This window comes from Mobula hypostoma, chromosome 3 (assembly GCF_963921235.1).
Source record: "Mobula hypostoma chromosome 3, sMobHyp1.1, whole genome shotgun sequence".
NCBI lineage: Eukaryota > Metazoa > Chordata > Chondrichthyes > Myliobatiformes > Myliobatidae > Mobula > Mobula hypostoma.
In genome coordinates, this window is record NC_086099.1 from 178,218,336 (window position 1) to 178,238,488 (window position 20,153).

The window sequence follows — 20,153 nt, forward strand, 5'->3', positions numbered from 1 at the left end:
TCAACTACTTCTATGGTTTTCTGTATTTTATGGCTATCTGGAGAAGACAAATCTCAGAGTTGTATTCTGCATACATTCGTTGATAATAAAATGAACTTTGAACCCTTGATGAACCATTCTGTACCATTATACTTTGCTCTCTCCTTTTCACCTTCTCCAGTGCCCTCACGACTCTCGGCACAGGATTATACTATCCATCAAATCAATAAAACTCTAGAATGTAGACATTATGTAGTAAAACATTATTAAACCTCGCACTTCACTAATGGATTTCCAAATTTTGCTTGGATTGGCAAACATGGGACTGTCCCATCTTGAAGCATTTTAGTGCTATTGACCCTTCTGTCTCAAGTCTCACAAGGTATACACCCCACTCTACTTTAAAGAAAACATGGGTGCTAGTTGTGCCATGCTGACCCTTGCCCTCTGCTGAAGCTCCATATCCAAGAATTACCCCAGGGACTGGTGAAGGTAGGCTACCTATCAGGGCAGGTACCTAAATGCAGTTCAGTTGCTCAGTTTAGAGATGTGGAGTTTATGGCTTCACACTGGCTACCACTTTGTCCGAGAATGGTAGCACCTATTCTTGTGTGCACATGCTGCCTAGTTCTTATAGTCTCCCTTATCACCTTTTGTCAAATGTGATTGGTGTTTCCTCTTCTCTTCAGTTGGTTACATGGTTTTTCTCAGCCCACAGATTCTTCTGGGTCCAAAACAATATAGCTTCCAGTAGGTCATAAAGTTTTTGTTGCTGATATCCAGAAAACCTGTTGCTAATGTAGCAATCATCTAATACAGTCCCTTCCCACTTCTCAAGCCTTCGATCCTCAGTAACTTTCAATTCTTTGGCCCTACCAAACCGCCTCATCTTCCCAGTGGATGTTCAGTCCCTATACACTTATATCCCCGCCCCCCCCCCCCCCAAATCAGGAAGGCCTCAAAGCCTTCCACTTCTTTCTTGAAAGAAAAACCAACCAATCCCCTGCCACCACCATCCTCCTCCATCTGGCAGAACTGGTCCTCACCTTTGGCTCCTCCCACTTTCTCCAGACTTGAGGGGTAGCCATGGGCACTCGCATGGGCCCAAGCTATGCCTGCCTCTTCATCGGCTATCTAAAGCAGTCTATATTTGAAGTCTTCCCCGGATATGCTCCCCAACTTTTCCTTAACTGCATTGACTACTGTATTGGTGCTGCTTCATGCACCCATGTTGAGCTCGTCAATTTAATCAATTTTGCCTTTAACTTCCATCCTACACTTAAATTCATTTGGTTCATCTCTGATACCTCCCTCCCCTTTTTTGATCTCTCTGTCTCCATCTCTGGAGACAAACTATCAAACGACATATTTTATAAACCTACTGATTACCATAGTTATCTCAACTATACTGCTTCACACCCTATCTTCTGTAAAATTGCTATTCCCTTTTCTCAGTTTCTTAGTCTCTTCTGCATGTTCTCAGGATGTAGCTTCTCATTCCAAAAGTCCTCCTTCTTTAAAGAACAGGATTTCCCTTCCCTCAATGATTGATGCTGCCCTCACCTGCATCTCCTCCATTTCCAGTACATCTGTGCTCACCCTATCTTCATGGTCACAATAGTGATAGAGTCCCTCTTGTCCTTATCTACCACCCCATCAGCCTCCGCATCCAACACATTATCCTCCCCAACATCTGCCATCACCAAAGGAACTCCAACACTAAACATATCTTTACCTACCCCACCCTCCACTTTCCACAGGGATCGCTCTCTCCACAATTTCCTTGTCCGTTCGTCCCTCCCCACTAATCTCCCTCCAGGCATTTACCCCTGCAAGTGGCTGAAGTGCTATACCTGTCCATATACCTCCTCCCTCACCTATATTCAGGGCTCTATTCCAGGTGAAGCAACTCTTCATCTGCGAATCTGCTTGTGTTGTCTATTGGGCCAGTGCTCCTGATGCGGCCTCCTCTACATTGGTGAGACCCATTGTAAATTGGGGGTCCACTTCATCAAGCACCGAAACTCCATTCGCCACAAGCAGGACTTCCCGTTGGCCAAACATTTTAATTCCAATTCCCATTCCAACGCGTCGATCCATGGCCTCCTCCTGGGCCAAGATGAGTCCATCCTCAGAGTGGAGGAGCAACACCTTATATTTCATTTGGGTACCCTCCAACTTGATGAAATGAATATCGATTTCTCCTTCTGGTATACAAATCCCACCCTCTCTCCTTTATTCCCCACCTGACCTTTTACTTATTGTCACCTGCCTATTACTTCCTCATAGGTCCCCTCCTCCTTCCCTTTCTCCTGTTGTCCTCCCTCTTCACTTATCAGATTCTTTCTTCTCCAGCCCTTGACCGTTCCCACCCACCTGACTTCATCTAACCTTCCAGCTAGCCTCCTTCCCCTCCCTCACCAATTAATTCAGACATCTCTCCCCCCCCTTCCCCCTTAGTCCTGAAGAAGGATCTTGGGCCGAAATGTCAACTGTTTAACTCTCTTACTCTTTCCTATAGATGCTGCCTGACTTGCTGTGCTCCTCAAGCATTTTTGTGTGTTGCATATAATACAAGACTTCAATCTTAAAAAAAAACTTTCATCCAATTTACAATTTCAGCATTAAAAATTTCAAGAACTCTGCACATTGTAATGACCACCAAGTCCTTGCACTGTATAACTCCAATGCTTTCAAAGTAAACTTCTCAATTACATGATTTCAAATCAGTAATCTTTAAAAATCTACCTAGTTAATTAATAAAACTGTGCCTCTGCTGGTACTTAATGGCTCACCTTTCAACTCCATTGCCAAAATTCTGATCATGATGATTTTTTCTTCGCTCCCACCTTTGTTATCTTATATCCATTGCATTTTCAGTTTATTTCACTTTTTATAAATAATCTAACTGTAATTTCATTAATCTCATTCACATTGTATGCTTGCTATAAACAAGAGAAAGTCTGCAGATGCAGGAAACGAGTGTGTTGTATGCTTGCTTTAATTATTACCTTTGGATTTCTACAGGAGCTTTGATAACAAAGATTGGAAATTATTTTCCTGATGAATCCACGATCGAATGTTTGACGAGAGTAGGGGAAAATTCTAGCACTCAAAATGCTTTGCCTTAGAAGTGGTTTAGACAAATTTCATTAAATTTCAACAGTCAGACAAGACCAGATTTGTAAGTGTCACCCACCACCCTGGCACTAATTTCCAGTCTACTTCTGCTAAATGACCTATTAATGTTGTAAAAATCAGCCTTGAGGTCTTTTGCTCCTGGGAGTGTGTATATTTAGATTTATATTTATGATTTTGATGAGAAACTGAGAAGGCTTGTTGGGCTAAATGGTTTACTCCTACTTTACAAGTTTCTATCTTATGCCTCTGGATTTACTTTACTCACAAGAATTCTTGGATATTGGGTTATTATTGAATTGCATTTTATCACTGGAGCAAGATTTGAAATTGCAAGTATGGTTTTGGTTTATTACTGTCACATGTACCATGGTACAGTGAAAAACTAGTCTGGAACGCTGTTCGCACAGATTAAATCATTACACAGTGCAGTGAGATAGCACAAGGTAATAACAGAATGCAGAATCAAATGCAACAGCCACAGAGAAAGTGCAGTGCACGTAGAAAAAAAGGTGAAAGATCATAACGAGGTAGATTGTAAAGTCAAAAGTCCATCTACCTTACTGGGGAACCATTCAATAGTCTTATAAGCAGGGTAGAAACCATCTCCAAGCCAGGTATTCCATGCTTTCAAGCTGTTAGTCATAGTCATAGTCATACTTTATTGATCCCGGGGGAAATCGGTTTTCATTACAGTTGCACCATAAATAATAAATAGTAATAGAACCATAAATAGTTAAATAGTAATATGTAAATTATGCCAGTAAATTATGAAATAAGTCCAGGACCAGCCTATCGGCTCAGGGTTTCTGACCCTCCAAGGGAGGAGTTGTAAAGTTTGATGGCCACAGGCAGGAATGACTTCCTATGACACTCTGTGCTGCATCTCGGTGGAATGAGTCTCTGGCTGAATGTACTCCTGTGCCCACCCAGTACATTATGTAGGGGATGGGAGACATTGTCCAAGATGGCATGCAACTTGGACAGCATCCTCTTTTCAGACACCACCGTGAGAGAGTCCGGTTCCATCCCCACAACATCACTGGCCTTACGAATGAGTTTGTTGATTCTGTTGGTGTCTGCTACCCTCAGCCTGCTGCCCCAGCACACAACAGCAAAAATGATAGCACTGGCCACCACAGACTCATAGAACATCTTCAGCATTGTCCGGCAGATGTTAAAGGACCTCAGTCTCCTCAGGAAATAGAGATGGCTCTGACCCTTCTTGTAGACAGCCTCAGTGTTCTTTGACCAGTCCAGTTTATTGTCAATTTGTATCCCCAGGTATTTGTAATCCTCCACCATGTCCACACTGACCCCCTGGATGGAAACAGGGGTCACTAGTACCTTAGCTCTCCTCAGGTCTACCACCAGCTCCTTAGTCTTTTTCACATTAAGCTGCAGATAATTCTGCTCACACCATGTGACAAAGTTTCCTACCGTAGCCCTGTACTCAGCCTCATCTCCCTTGCTGATGCATCCAACTATGGCAGAGTCATCAGAAAACGTCTGAAGATGACAAGACTCTGTGCAGTAGTTGAAGTGTTGAAGTCCGAGGCGTAAATGGTGAAGGGGAATGGAGACAAGACAGTCCCCTGTGGAGCCCCAGTGTTGCTGATCACCCTGTCGGACACACAGTGTTGCAAGCACACATACTGCGGTCTGCCAGTCAGGTAATCAAGAATCCATGATACCAGGGAAGCATCCACCTGCACCGCTGTCAGCTTTTCCCCCAGCAGAGGAGGGCGGATGGTGTTGAACTCACTGGAGAAGTCAAAAAACATGACCCTCACAGTGCTCGCTGGCTTGTCCAGGTGGGCGTAGACACGGTTCAGCAGTTGGACGATGGCATCCTCAACTCCTAGTCGGGGCTGGTAGGCGAACTGGAGAGGATCTAAGTGTGGCCTGACCATAGGCTGGAGCAGCTCCAGAACAAGTCTCTCCAGGGTCTTCATGATGTGGGAGGTCAATGCCACAGGTCTATAGTCATTGAGGTCGCTGGGGCGCGGCGTCTTCGGCACAGGGAAGAGGCAGGATGTCTTCCACAGTACAGGAACCCTCTGGAGCCTCAGGCTCAGGTTGAATACATGGCGAAGTACTCCACATGGCTGAGGGGCACAAGCTTTGAGCACCCCCAGGTACTGACACCATCCGGTCCCGCAGTCTTGCTTGGGTTGAGACGTTTCATCTGTCTTCTCACCTGTTTTTCAGCTGTGAAGCCCACCGTGGTGGTTTCGTGTGGGGAAGGGGTATAGTCATGAGAGTAGGGTGAGGGACTGTGAGGAGGGGTAGGAGGGGAGAGTGGAATATGTGTTGGTTGGGGGCCGACAACAGATGGCTCATGTGGGAGATGGGCAGGGGCCACAATGTCAAATTTGTTAAAGACCAGGTTAAGTTCGTTGGCCCTGTCCACGCTGCCTTCAGCTCCTCTGTTGCTAGTTTGCCGGAACTCAGTGATGGTCCTCATCCCCCTCCAGACTTCTCTCAAGTTGTTCTGCTGGAGTTTCCACTCAAGCTTCCTCCTGTACCTGTCTTTAGCCTCCCTGATTCAGGCTTTCAGATCACTCTGTATTGCCCTCAGCTCCTCCCTATATCCATCTCTAAACGCCCTCTTTTTAGCGTTCAGGATGTCCATAATGTCCTTTGTCACCCATGGGTTGTTATTTGAATAACAAAGGACAGTTCTTGGAAAATTGCAGTCCACACAGAAGTTGATGTAATCAGTGATGCACTCTGTGAGCCCATCAATATCCTCTCCATATGGCTCACAGAGTGCCTGCCAGTCTGTCACCTCAAAACAACCCTGGAGCACCTCAAAAGCCTCCTCCGACCATTTTCTCACTGTCCTCGAGGTTGCAGGTTTACTCTTCACCACAGGCACATAGCAGGGTTTTAGATGCACCAGGTTATGATCTGACCTTCCCAGTGGGGGGAGGGGAGAGGAGCTGTATGCATCCTTAACGTTAGTGTACAACAAATCCAGAGTCTTCTCTCCCCTCTGGTTGTACAGCTCACATACTGCGTGAAGTTGGGCAGTGTTCTAGCCATGATAACTTGGTCGAAGTCACCCAAGATGGTAATGAGGGCACTCGGGTGCTGTTACATCTTCTTCTCAATAGGAGAATGGAGAAGAGAACGTCCGGGGTGAGTGGAGACACTGAAAAGTATAGACAGAGTTCATGAACGGGAGGCTGGCTACTGGGATGTCCTGAGCTGTCCTGAGCTGTGTACACAACTTTTGGTGGTTCCTTGTGGCCACGGGTAGACAGTTGTCATACCAAGCCGAGATTCATCCTGATAGGATGCTTTCTATGGTACATTGAGAAAAAGTAGTAAGGCTCAAGGCAAACATGCCAAATTTCTTTAGCCTCCTGAGGAAGAGGCTTTGGAGAGCTTTCTTGGTTATGGCATCAACATGGTTGGATCACAGCAGTTTAGAATTAGAATCAGGCTTAATATCACCAGCATACGTCATGAAATTTGTTCACTCTGTGACAGCAGTTCAGTGCTATATGTGATAATATAGGGGAAAAAAGTAAATCAATTACTATGTATATATAATCATTAAATTAAAAATAGTGCAAAAACAGAAATAACAAAAGTGAGAGTGTTCATGGGTTCAATGTCCACGTGGGAATCGGACGGCAGAAGGGAAGCTGAGTCGCTGTGTGTGTGCCTTCAGGCTTCTGTACCTCCTACCTGATGGTGACAATGAAAAGAGGGCATAACCTGGGTGATGGCGATCCTTAATGATGGACACCACCTTTCTGAGACACCACTCCTTGAAGATGCCTTGGATACTCTGGTGGCTAGCACCCAAGATGGAGATGACTAATTTTACAACTTTCTGTAGTTTCTTTCGATCCTGGGCAGTAACCCCCTCTCCCCCACATACCAGATAGTGATGCAGCCAGTCAAAATGTTCTCCATGGTATATCTGTAGAAGCTTTCAAGTCTATTGGGTGACAAACCAAATCTCCTCAAACTCCTAATGAAATGTAACCGCTGTCTTGCCTTCTTTATAGCTGCATCGATATGTTGGGACCAGATTAGATCCTTAGAGATCTTGACACATGAGAACTTGAAATTGCTCACTCTCTCTACTTCTGATCCCTCTATGAGGATTGGTTATTGGTGATACTCACTCCTGGGAGCTTGAAGTTCACAATCTCAGTTGTTGCCATGACACCATGTTATTAAACTCTCAACTTCCTTTATGTAGTCCGATTCCACGTTATTTGTGATACAGTCTACTTAAGTTGGTCAGGGTTGACCATCGATATTGTGTCCTAGCTGTCTGTCTATGTGATATGCGAGCTAGTACACAAGTCAGGGCAGTATGATATGGAGAACAAGCTGTTGCCCATGCACTAGGCTCCCCTCTCCATGCAGCTGATGAATCCAAAGGAACGGCAGAAACTGATACTTTGGCACCAGTGGCATTGCAGGAGTTGCCAGTCAGCATTGAACTCAATGTACGACTGCCTTAGAGACTCCAGCTCCAGATTTTCCCTTGGGGTTTATTCTCAAAGCCTTTCCCATGAATGGGTATAGCCACAAGGCAGCAGAGGTCTGAAGTTAGGAGTTTTCCTTCTCCTAGATGAGCTGCCAACCACAGCTGACAAGACCCATTTGCCTGAAGTGGCTAGTTTTAAGGTGGCAGTAACCCACTTTTGCCCTTTCTCCTGACAGCAGAGACTGTCCCTCCAGGCTTAGTAGTTAAACCACACCTGAAGACCAAGAACTGGACTTGGTTGTCAGAGGCTACCTGCAAACTTGTGGATGGAGTTAGAGCACAATTTTGGCCATGCAGTCATGGGTGTGCATGGAGAAGAGAGGGTGGCTGAGGATGCAACTTTGTGGGACACTAGAGTACAGAATAATTATGTTGTAGGTGTTGCTGCCTATCCTTACTGATTGCTGTTTCTTAGTCAAAAAGTCAAGGATTAATTGCAGAGGGAGATTTCACATCTAATCAGATTCTACCAATAACTCCTAGCAAAACTCATCTGCAAGACGACACAATCATCTTTTACCAACCTATCAAAAATTTTCTGAACTCCAGGTCAACAGAAGCATAGTTTCCTCAAAGGTCAATGCCATCATGTCCAAAAAAAATTAGTCCAGGGAACCTTTGTTGCACACCTAAAAGTCCAAAATGAATGTGACTTTTTGGGTACATAACATAACTAACAGACAAGCACAAGATACAAAATAATGTTAATGATGCTGGCAAAACCAAGGTAAATTCCTTCAACTACAGATCCATAATGGCCTATTAGAGGCTTTCAACATTGTTATCCTACATTAAACAAGGATTGATTGATTGATCGTGTAGAAAAATGTGAGGTTAGCCACTTTAGTAGAAATAAAGAGAAAAAGAGAAGCATGTTTTGTTTAAAAAAGGTGAAAGATTAGCGATAGTTTAGTGGGAACTGAATGGATGTCTTTATACACAAATTATTATAATGAATAGGGAATTCAAAAGGGTCTGCAATTGAAATGTTAATTGCTTCTTTTTCTACAGATGCAGTCTGACTTGTTGCCTAGATTTTTTGTTATTTAAAGTAAATGGCATGTTTGCTTTTATTACAAGGAGATTAGAGTACAATCATAGAAATACCTCACCATAAATATATAAGAGTCCTCAGAAATCTGTATGGAGAACTGGTTTCCAATTAAAATGAACATGAAATGGACAGAGTGGACGAAGTTAACAAAATTCACGTCACATGCCGGTGATAATGAACCTGATTCTGATTCTGAATGCAGTAAAAAGTTTGCCACTATGATTCTAGTTTACTGGGGGGTGACCAATCAGAGATTAACCCTACATCTGGCCTTAGTAGAATAAGGGGTGATATCATCAAACTGCACAGTAGTGTAGTGGTCAGCATTGCGCTATTACAGTTTGGAGCTTTCCAGTGTTTGGAGTTCAATTCTGTTGCCATCTGTAAGAAGTTTGTCTGATCTCGCCATGACTGTTTGTTTCCCCTGGGTGCATTGCTTCCCTCCCACAGTCCAAAGACAAACTGGTTAGTAGGTTAATTGGTCATTGTAAATTGACCTGTGAAGAGGCGAGGGTTAAATAGTGGTGTAGCTTGTTGGGCCTGTTCTACACAGTATCTCTAAATAAATAAATATAATTTCATCCTTTTTTAAAGAGAAAACAAAGCTAGTCAAAGCAGATATAGTAAACACAAAATAATCTGAAAGATACTGGGGTCAAAGTAACACTCACAACACGCTGGAGGAACTTAGCCGGTCGGGCAGCATCCTTGGAAACGTCGACTCATTGTTTCCACGGATGCTGCCTGACCTGCTGAGTTCCTCCAGCGTGCTGTGAGAGCAGATATAGTGATGTTTCCCTTGGCTGGGATGTCTGGAACCAGGAAGTTATTTAATTATTTACTGTAATTCTTTTTTTTTGCTATATTACCATGTACTGCATTGCGCTGCTGCCACACAGTGAACAAATTCCACAACATATGCTGGTGATATAAAACCTGATTCTGATAAGCATTACTTAGGTACAATACCGTTTTACACAGTCAGGACAGAGACCTTTCTTCAACATAATGCTACTAAATCTTTGAAACTCTGATTAGTCACCAAAGTGAAGTTATTATCAAAGTACATACAGTGGCATGCAAAAGTTTGGGCACCCCCGGTCAAAATTTCTGTTACTGTGAATAGCTGAGCGAGCAAAAGATGACCTGATTTCCAAACGGCATAAAGTTAAAGATGCCACATTTCTTCAATATTTTAAGCAAGAAAACTTTATTTCCATCTTTTACAGTTTCAAAATAAAAAAGGAAAAGGGGCCGAAGCAAAAGTTTGGGCACCCTGCATGGCAGTACTTTGTAACACCCCGTTTGGCAAGTCTCACAGCTTGTAAATGCTTTCTGTAGCCAGCTAAAAGCCTTTCAATTCTTGTTTGGGGGATTTTCGACCATTTTTCCTTGCAAAAGGCTTCTAGTTCTGTGAGATTCTTGGGCTGTCTTGCATGCACTGCTCTTTTGAGCTCTATCCACAGATACTCGATGATGTTTAGGTCAGGGGACTGTGAGGGCCATGACAAAACCTTCAGCTTGTGCCTCTTGAGTTCTATTCAAAGTTCTATTCAAAAGGTTCAAAGGAACATCTAAACAAGCCTGATGCATTTTGGAAACAAGTCCTGTGGACTGATGAAGTTAAAATAGAACTTTTTGGCTGCAATGAGCAAAGGTATGTTTGGAGTAAAAGGGATGCAGAACTTCATGAAAAGAACCCCTCTCCAACTGTTAAGCACAGGGATGGATCGATCATGCTTTGGGCTTGTCTTGCAACTAGTGGTACGGGGAACATTTACTGGTAGAGGGAGGAATGAATTCAATTAAATACCAGCAAATTCTGGAAGCAAACATCACACCGTCTGTAAAAAAAAAGCCGAAGATGAAAAGCCGATGGCTTCTACAACAGGATAATAATCCTAAACACACCTCAAGATCCACAATGGACTACCTCAAGAGGCGCAAGCTGAAGGTTTTGCCGTGGCCCTCACAGTCCCCTGACCTAAACATCATCGAGTATCTGTGGATAGACCTCAAAAGAGCAGTGCATGCAAGACGGCCCAAGGATCTCACAGAACTAGAAGCCTTTTACAAGGAAGAATGGGTGAAAATCCCCCAAACAAGAATTGAAAGACTCTTAACTGGCTACAGAAAGCATTTACAAACTGTGATACCCACCAAAGGGGGTGTTACTAAGTACTGCCATGCAGGGTGCCCAAACTTTTGCTTCACCCCCCACTTCCCTTTTTGTTATTTTGAAATTGTAAAAGATGGAAATAAAAAAGCTTTCTTGCTTAAAATATTAAAGAAATGTGTCATCTTTAACTTTATGCCGTTTGGAAATCGGTCATCTTTTGCTCGCTCAGCTATTCACAGTAACAGAAATTTTGATCAGGGGTGCCCAAACTTTTGCATGCCACTGTATATGTCACCATATTCAAACCAATAATAATAACCATAACACAATCAATGAAAGACATACTATCTATGGCATTCAACCAGTGTGCAAAAAAAAACAATGAACTATGCAAATACAAAAGAAAGAAATAATAATAATTAAGTAAGTACTAAATAGAGAACATGAAATGAAGAGTCCTTGAAGGTGAGTCCATAGGTTCTGGGAACATTTCAATGATAGGGTAAGTGAAGTTGAGTGAATTTATCCCCTTTGGTTCAAGAGCCTGATGGTAATAACCATTCCTGAACATGGTGGTGCAAGTCCTGAGGCTTCCATACCTTCTTTCTTTTTGTAGGATTTTCAGTTCAAGGACATTGGTGTTTGCATACCAGGCTGTGGTGCTGCCAGTCAATATACTCTCCAAAAACAACTATAGAGGTTTGTCAAAGTTGTAGATGTCATGCCGAATCTTCGCAAACTCCGAAGTAGGTAGAAATGGTGCCATGCTTTTTTTGTAATTACATTTACATGCTGGGAATAATAACACCCAGGAATTTAAAATTGCTAACCCTCTCCACCTCCGATTCCCCAATGAACACTGGCTCATGGATCTCTGGTTTCCTTCTCCTGGAATCAATAATCAGCTTCTTAGTCCTGCAGATATTGAGTACGAGATTGTTGTAATGTCACCACTCTGCCAGATCCTACATGCTGATTCATCACCACCTTTGACTCAGCTTACCACTGTGGTGTCATCAGCAAACTTGAATATGTCATTGGAGCTGTGCTTAGCCACACAGTAGTAAGTGTAAAGGCAAGTAGAGCAAGGAGCTCCGCACACAGTCTCGTGTGCTGATGGAGATTGTGGAGAAAATGTTATAAACTGACTGGGATCTGCAAGTGAGTAAATCGAGGATCCAATTGCGTAAGAAGGCATTGAGGCGAAGGTCTTGGAGCTTATTGATTAGCTTTGAGGGGATGATGGTATTGAATGCTGAACTGTAGCCAATATGGAGCATCCTGATGTATGCGTCTTTGGTGTCCAGATGTTCCAGGGTTGAGTGAAAAGCCAATGAAAGGACATCTGCTGTGGACCTGTTGCTCCTGTAGGCAAATTTGTGTGGATCCAAGTAGTTTCTCAGGCAGGAGTTGATGTGTTTCATCACCAATCTCTCAAAACGCTTCATCTCAGTGGGTCTAAGTGCTACTGGACAATAGTCATTGAAGCAGGTCCTCACACTTTTTTTTGGGCACTGGTATAACTGAAGCCTGCTTGAAGCAGGTGAGTACCTCAGACTGCCAAACAAGAGGTTAAAGATGGTGCTGAGATTTTTGCAGACCCTGGCAAGTTCTTCCAATTTGTTTGTGAATCAGCTAAGTCCTCTTTTCTCATGTCTTTTTTTCCTTTGCAAGGAGGCTGGGGTCCTGTCTGAGTCTGTGCTCTACAGCTGTAGCTCAAAATACGGTTCTACATGAGCAGAAAGAAGTCTCCTGCACTCGAGCCATATCTATCTACATATCTCTATAGACTGTAGATCCCGGTTTCTGGGGGCTTTGCTATTGCTTGTATGGTGGATGGGGATGGGGGGATGTGGTTGACGCTTTGCTGCTGCTTCTGCATGGGAGGGTGAGGCTTTGGGGTTCCAACATTTTCTGTCATTAAGACTCTGGGTTTGTTTTCTGTATCCTGGATGTATGCGAAGAACAAGAATTTCAGGTTGTAAGCTGTATATGTTCTCTGATATACATTCGAACCATTGAATTGATCAATCGTGCCAGTTAATCAGCACAGGTCTTTAGTTTTTGGTCAGGTACCCCTTCTGAGATGGATGCTTTTGTGGGTTCACCTTCCTGAAGGCTGCTCGCATGGCAGCTTCAGAGACAGAAATGACAGGGTCATCGGGGGCTATGGAAGTTTGTGATGGTTCCTCTATGTTTTGACGATCAAAGTGAGCACAGAAGGTACTGAGCTCACCTGGAAGCGAAGCCCTGTTGCACCTGTGTCGCTTGATTTAACTTTATAGGAAGTGATAGTATTCAAGCCCTGCCATAACTGTTGAGCATCCTTTGATGATTCAAGTTTAGTCCAAATATATTCAAGACAAAGACTGCAGAATTTTGGCTACTATGGGAACTATGGGATACGAGGGTAGTACAGAAAGGTAGTGCAGAGGTAAAAGGTCAGTCATGATCTGATTAAATTGCACAGCAAGAACAACAGCTTGTATATCTTACTCCAAATCCATGGCTTATGCTCTTATTCACAAGCTGACGCTCATTTCAGATGCATTGAAAACCAAATGCATACGCAGTTTTCTATTTCAATTATAAATCAAAACAGGAACATCGTAATTTGTTTCCTCCCATTATCAACCTTGCTTTCTCTGATATTGAAAGAACTAAAGATCTGATTATCATGCCAAGTGGTTTCATCCCGAAGAGGGTGCAGAATTCTAAAGGAAAGATGATGTAACCATCGTTGACAAGGGAGGTCAAAGACAGTACAAAAGCAAAGCAGAGGGCATACAATATAGCAAAACCTCATGAGAACCAAGAGGATTAGGAAGCTTCTGACTTCAGCGATTGGGAAGATGTTGGAGTCTATTATTAAAGATTAGGTTTTGGGGGACTGGAAGGCACATGATAAAAGAGGCCAAAATCAGCATGGTTTTCTAAACGGGAAATCTAGCCTGACAAATCTATTGGAATTCTTTGAGGAAGTAACAGGCAGGATAGGCAAAGAAGAGTCTGTAGATATTGCTTATTTGGATTTTCAGAATGCCTTTGACAACGTGACATACTTGAGGCTGCTAAACAAGTTAAGAGCCCATGGTATTACAGGAGAGATATTAACACGGATAGAAGATTGGCTGACTGGCAGAAAGAATAGTGTGGGAATAGAGGGAGCCTTTTCTGGTTGGCTGCCAGTGACTAGTGGTGTTCCACAGGAGTCAGTTGCTTCTTTTTACGTTTTACGTCAATGATTTGGATGATGGAATTGATGGCTTTGTAGCCAAGTTTGCAGATGATACAACGAAGAAGGCCAGGTAGTGTTGAGGAAGCAGTGAGTCTGCAGAAGGAGTTGGATAGATTAGGTGAATGGGCAAAGAGGTGGCAAACGGAATATACTTTATACTTTATTGTCACCAAACAATTGATACTAGCGCGTACAATCATCACAGCGATATTTGATTTGCTCTTCGTGCTCCCTGGAGTACAAATCGATAGTAAATATTAAAAATATAAATTATAAATCATAAATAGAAAATAGAAAAGGGAAAGTAGGGTACTGCAAAAAAACCGAGAGGCAGGTCCGGATATTTGGAAGGTATGGCCCAGATCTGGGTCAGGATCCGTTCAGCAGTCTTATCACAGTTGGAAAGAAGCTGTTCCCAAATCTGGCCGTATGAGTCTTCAAGCTCCTGAGCCTTCTCCTGGAGGGAAGAGGGATGAAAACTGTGTTGGCTGGGTGTGTCGTGTCCTTGATTATCCTGGCAGCACTGCTCCGGCAGCGTGCGGTGTAAAGTGAGTCCAAGGATGGAAGATTGGTTTGTGTGATGTGCTGAGCTGTGTTCACGACCTTCCGCAGCTTCTTCCGGTCTTGGACAGGACAACTGTAGTGCAAAGAAGTGTATGGCCATGCACTTCGGTATAAGGAATAAAGGCGTAGACTATTTTCTAAATGGGGAGAAAATTCAGAAATCAGAGGTGCAAAGGAATTTGGGAGTCCCAGTGTAGGATTTCCTAAAGGTTAACTTGCAGGTCGAGTCAGTGATAAAGAAGTCAAATGCAATGTTAGCATTGATTTTGAAAGCAAGGATGTAATGCTGAGGCTTTATAAGACATTTGCCAGACCCTATTTGGCATTTTTTTTTCGCAGTTTTGGGCCCCATATCTAAGAACGGATGCACTGGTGTTTGAAAGGGTCCAGAGAAGGTTTACAAGAATGATTCAGGAATTAAAATATTAACATATGTAGAGTATTTGATGGCTCTGGGCCTGTACTCACTGGAGTTTAGAAAAATTAGGAGGGCATATTATTGAAACCCACCAATTATTCAAAGGACTAGAGTGGACTCACCATCCTGGAGGGACTTGCCGACCTGGGGAGAGGGGGTTCACTTGCCGTCTTCTATGGAGCCCACAGACTATACATCTGCCTAATGAATCACTGGGCTTCAACCATGGAGTGCACTGACCTGGACCCTGGCTCCTTCCCCTGACTCTTCATTTCCTCCCCCTAACCTCTTAATTCCCCCATCCCTGTCCTTAGACTCTAACCTGATCTTAACACCCACAACATCATAAAACCATCTCTATGAATGTAAAAAAAACTATCAAGTCTAAGTCATAACCTTGAGAACATAGCAGCTTGGCACCATACGAATCAGGGTGGGGGATCTCTTTGAACCCTACTGAATATTGAAAGGTCTAGATAGAGGATGTTTCCAATAGTGGGAGATTCTAGAACCAGAAGGCACAGACTTAGAATAGAATGATGTCCCTTTAGAACAGAGAGTGGTGGATATGTGGAATTCACTGCCACAGGTGAGTATACTGTATTTACAGTGGAGGTCAATAGGTTCTTGATTTGCAAGGGTGACACAGTTTATAGTGAGAAGGCATAGAATGGGGTTGAGAGGGAAAATAAATCAGCCATGATGGCATTGCAGAGCCAACTCTAACGGCCCAATTCTGCTATGTCTTACTGTCTTACGATTCAGATAAATTGATCACGTGCATGTCAAAACATACATTGAAATGATGGTTGGGAAACAGAAATAAGCGTACTTAGCTGTGTATTAGCTCAGTAGTACAGGTCAACCTTCACTAATCCCACTAACTGTAATCCGGTTCCTTCCATAATCCGGAACTGATTATGCTTAATGTGATCCTTCTGTAATTTGGCATTTTCACTAATCCGGTACTCCTCAGGTCCCAATGGTGCCGGATTAGTGAAGGTCGACCTGTATTAGGCGTTGTTTGGTAAATGGAAAGACATAATTTACAGTACTATGGCAATACCAGGCAAAACATCTTGACCTGGATAATGACCAAGTCAAGAAGGCACAGCCTGACACAAAATTGATCAGAATGAACAGCCAACCCAAATCCACAAAGTCTTTTTAGGTCCTGGTAAGGTAGCCAAACTCCATCCCACATCACATACACTCAGTCAGTGGCATCTACAAGTACGTACTCTACAGTGCTCTAAGGACTGCAAGTCACTGGCTACATCTTACAATTATAACATAGTACCTTGGAGCATAGGAAAAGAGAACAGGAGGACAAATATCTTAAATGCAAGAATGTTCTACCATTTAGTTTGAATATTGTCAATTTGAATTTCGATAAAACATCCCTTTTTTATGAAATCCATTATTAATGAGCAGTGCTGGATATAACAACCATTTTACTGATTGGTGTTGGATTTTTTTTTTCCTTTGGAAGTTGATTTCAGGCTCTTGACAATTGTAGATTTTTATTAGACTTATTTTGAAATTCTCAAGTCATATACATCAGTGACAATATATTACAGCAAATATAATCCAGTAAGATACAAGCTTTATGGAGATGTGCTGATACTCAATGGACTCTGCCCTGTCCCACCTAGAAAATGATGCCTTGTACGCCCGGATGTTGTTTATCGAATTCAGCTCAGCATTTAACAGAATCCCTCAGAAGCTGGCAAGTAAATTGTCCTTGTTGGGATTCAACACCCCTCTCTGTAACTGGCTATCTTGGACTTCTTAACAGAAAGCCCCCAGTAGGCAGTAACATCTCAAGCTCCATCACGCTAAGCAGTGGTGCCCCTCCCAGGACTGTGTGCTCAACTCACTGCTTTCATGATGCTGACTCATGACTGCACTGCCAGATCAAGATCAAACTAGACCACTAAGTTGACTGGTGATACTAATGTGGTTGGCTTCATCAGCAGTGATGAGTTGGCAAACAAGAGAGGAGATAGAGAGGCTTGTCAAATGGTATGAGAACAACCCGAGTCTCAGCATGGACAGGACAAAGGAGATGATTGTGGTCTTCGGGAAGGCACAGGTCGACCACTCTCCATTGCTCATCAAAGGCCTTGCCGTAGAGAGAATGAAGAGCACGGAGTTCCTTGATGTGCACATAACAGATGATCTAACCTAGACCCACAACACCTCCTCACTAGTCAAGAAAGCACAGCAGCATCTACACTTTCTGAGAAGATTGAGGTGTGCAATTCTCCCCACCCAATCTAACAACTTTCGACAGGAGCACCATCAAAAGTGTCCTGTTAGGCTGCAGCATTGAGACTGCAAGGCATCAGACTGCAAGTCCCTACAGAGGATAGTAAAAACCACCAAGAGCACCGTTGGGATTCCTCCCCCCACAGTTTGTGACTCTTACCGAGAGCGTTGTATACGAAGGGCCTGACACATTGTTGAGGATCCCTACCACCTGTCCCATAATCTCTCTAGGACCACCAGACTGAGTAACAGCTTTTTCCCCCAGGACGTGAGACTAATGAATACCCTGCCATCACCAAGCTCTTGTCACTAGCACAGCAAGCTGTTTGTTGTTTACTGTCTACCTGTGCTTTGCACTTCACATGCATTTTGAATTATATTTTAGTAACTTATTTGTGGTAATATTCAGTTTCGTGTGCTGTGTGTGATATATGTATTGTGGGTGCACCACAGTTGTATATTTGTACAGTCAGATAACAATAAGCTTGAACGCAAAACCTGCAGTGACTTGTGTACAAGGATATTCTCCTTCCTTTGAAATCAACATCTTTCAGTCACTCACTTTTTAAAAAAAATAAAATCGCCACCTGTTTTTCTATCATAATGGATGACTTTAGGTTTATATTTCATCTGCCATATCTTTGCCTGTTAACCTAGCTTCAAATCTCTCTGTATACGCTTCATACCCATGCTTAGTATCAGCAGCAAACTTGGATACATTACACACAAGTGCTTCATACAAATCACTGATGTAGAACGTTGGGTCACCAGCACCACTCTGTGATATTCCATTGATCGTACCTCCTCACTCTGGAAATAACCTGTTTTACTCCTTATTTGTTTTCTGTCTGTTAACTTCCAATTGACACTAGTCTATTAATCTCCACAGCCATCTGCTCTAATTATGTTTAATAACTCTTAGGTTGAATTTGTATCAAATACCTTCTGAAAATCCAAAGGAAGCAACTATTAGTTTCTCCATTTCTATTCTGCTAGTTACAGTTCAAAACAAATTTGTCCATAAGACAAAGGAGCAGAAGTAGGCCATTCGGCCAATCGAGACTGCTCTGCCATTTTATCATGAGCTGATCCATTCTCCTATTTAGTCCCACTCCCCCGCCTTCTCACCATAATGTTTGATGCCCTGGCTACTCAGATACCTATCAATCTCTGCCTTAAATACACCAAATGACTTGGCCTCCACTGCTGCCCATTGCAACAAATTCCACAGATTCACCACCCTCTGACTAAAAAAAATTCTTGTCAAAAATGTTTGGATCTGCACTGATTCTGTCCAAACCTTTTATATTTTTCCAACTGCCCTATTAATCACTCCCTTTATAACTTATTTCAGCATTTTCCTACAACTTTTGCCAAGTTAACTAGCTCTCCATTTCTCACTCTTTCCTTTATTAAATAATGACATCACCTAAACATGATAATAAATTTACTTTGAATATGTGACCTCTGCTACCAAGTTGGACAAGGCCAGCAGGTGCACAGGAACACTAATGTCTGCAGACTTCCCCTCAAGTTACATACTGTACAGTATATCCCAACTTGAAAGTATATCACTCTTCTCCCCGATCTCCATCAGCGCTGCTAACACTAAATCCTGGATCATTCCAAAACAACACCCTCAGGAGTATTGTAGTGGGTCACTACGCCCGTCTGGGTGGCAATAAACACTGGCCTTGGCAGTGACTCTATCCCTCTGCTCCCAGCTGCTACTTCACTCCACATCGCAGAAATCAGGCTGATTGCGTAAGGCATTACCGAGTTTACGGCACAAAAGCAAACCGGTGCCCAGCTTTTGTTAACATCAAAATGTTTCCAAGGAAACTCCAGTCAGCCCTCACATGAGCAAATTAACTAGCATCGCCCTGACGAAGGGTCTCGGCCTGAAACGTCGACTGTACCTCTTCCTAGAGATGCTGCCTGGCCTGCTGCGTTCACCAGCAACTTTGATGTGTGTTGCTTGAATTTCCAGCATCTGCAGAATTCCTCGTGTTAACTAGCATTCACCCCGGATGCCTCAGGGCAGATCCTCAATCGAAAAGCAGCAAACGGCAGCCTTTCTCTAACCACTACGGATACCGTAAGAAAACCGGGTTAGCTGTTTGAATTAGGCTCAAGGGATTCTTACCGGTGGTCGGTTGATTTCTGTCTGTTCTTGAACATGATTGTCCTAATAGCAAACTGCAACATATCTCCGTATCTTCGCTGGTACCATCTCCTGCTCTCTCGTCTCTACTTACCCGCTATAACCACGGCAGTCACTGTCAAAGAGCTTCCCTAAACAACCACGAACAACCTTGGGAAGAACTGGCTACTTCCCTTCCCCCTCTCATCCCAATTCTCGGGAAGTATCCATTCCACCTCTCAAGTGAGGGGTGCTTTCTCTATTTAAATAAAGGTTAGAATCCAAGTGCAGTTACAACGCACCAGTAAAGACACTTAAAACCTGCTCTTAGATTTTAGATTAAAATAAAGCGCCCACATCTGAAGCAAGAACATATATATACATATATATCTAAAGTGGGAACTGAGCCCAACAGCTACTTCCCCCGCTTAGTCTACGGAATGAATATCTCCCTTGTCATTTTTCCTAAATGCTTCCACCTTCAGAAATTTGAACTAAACAATGAATTTGTCACCACAAGTGATGCTTTTGCTTTTGAGGTGATTTAAAGGTGTGGAGATTAGTTGCTTTTTGTTTGTTTGCAATAGTATTCAATCCAGCTATAATTTAATTTAAGCAATTCTCTTTTTGGGTCAGAAGGTTGTAATAATCCTGTAACCATCTGCACGGTGGAGGTAGCATTCTTGTGTCACTGTCGCCCCTCTGAGATTTCA

At 43.0% G+C, this 20,153-nt stretch overlaps 1 protein-coding gene across 2 annotated transcripts in view; it reads right to left on the bottom strand.

Moving 5' to 3' along the window:
- Positions 1–19,635, bottom strand: part of LOC134343617 (metalloreductase STEAP2-like) — a 46,575-nt gene extending 26,940 nt beyond the window's left edge. The window contains exon 1 of one of the 2 annotated variants that reach the window (XM_063042384.1): positions 19,556–19,635. The gene's annotated coding sequence lies outside the window, so the exon portion shown is untranslated. Of the gene's footprint in view, positions 1–19,443 lie in introns of both variants that reach the window. The other variant, XM_063042383.1, reaches the window with a different exon arrangement.
- Between the last annotated feature and the right edge of the window lie 518 nt (positions 19,636–20,153).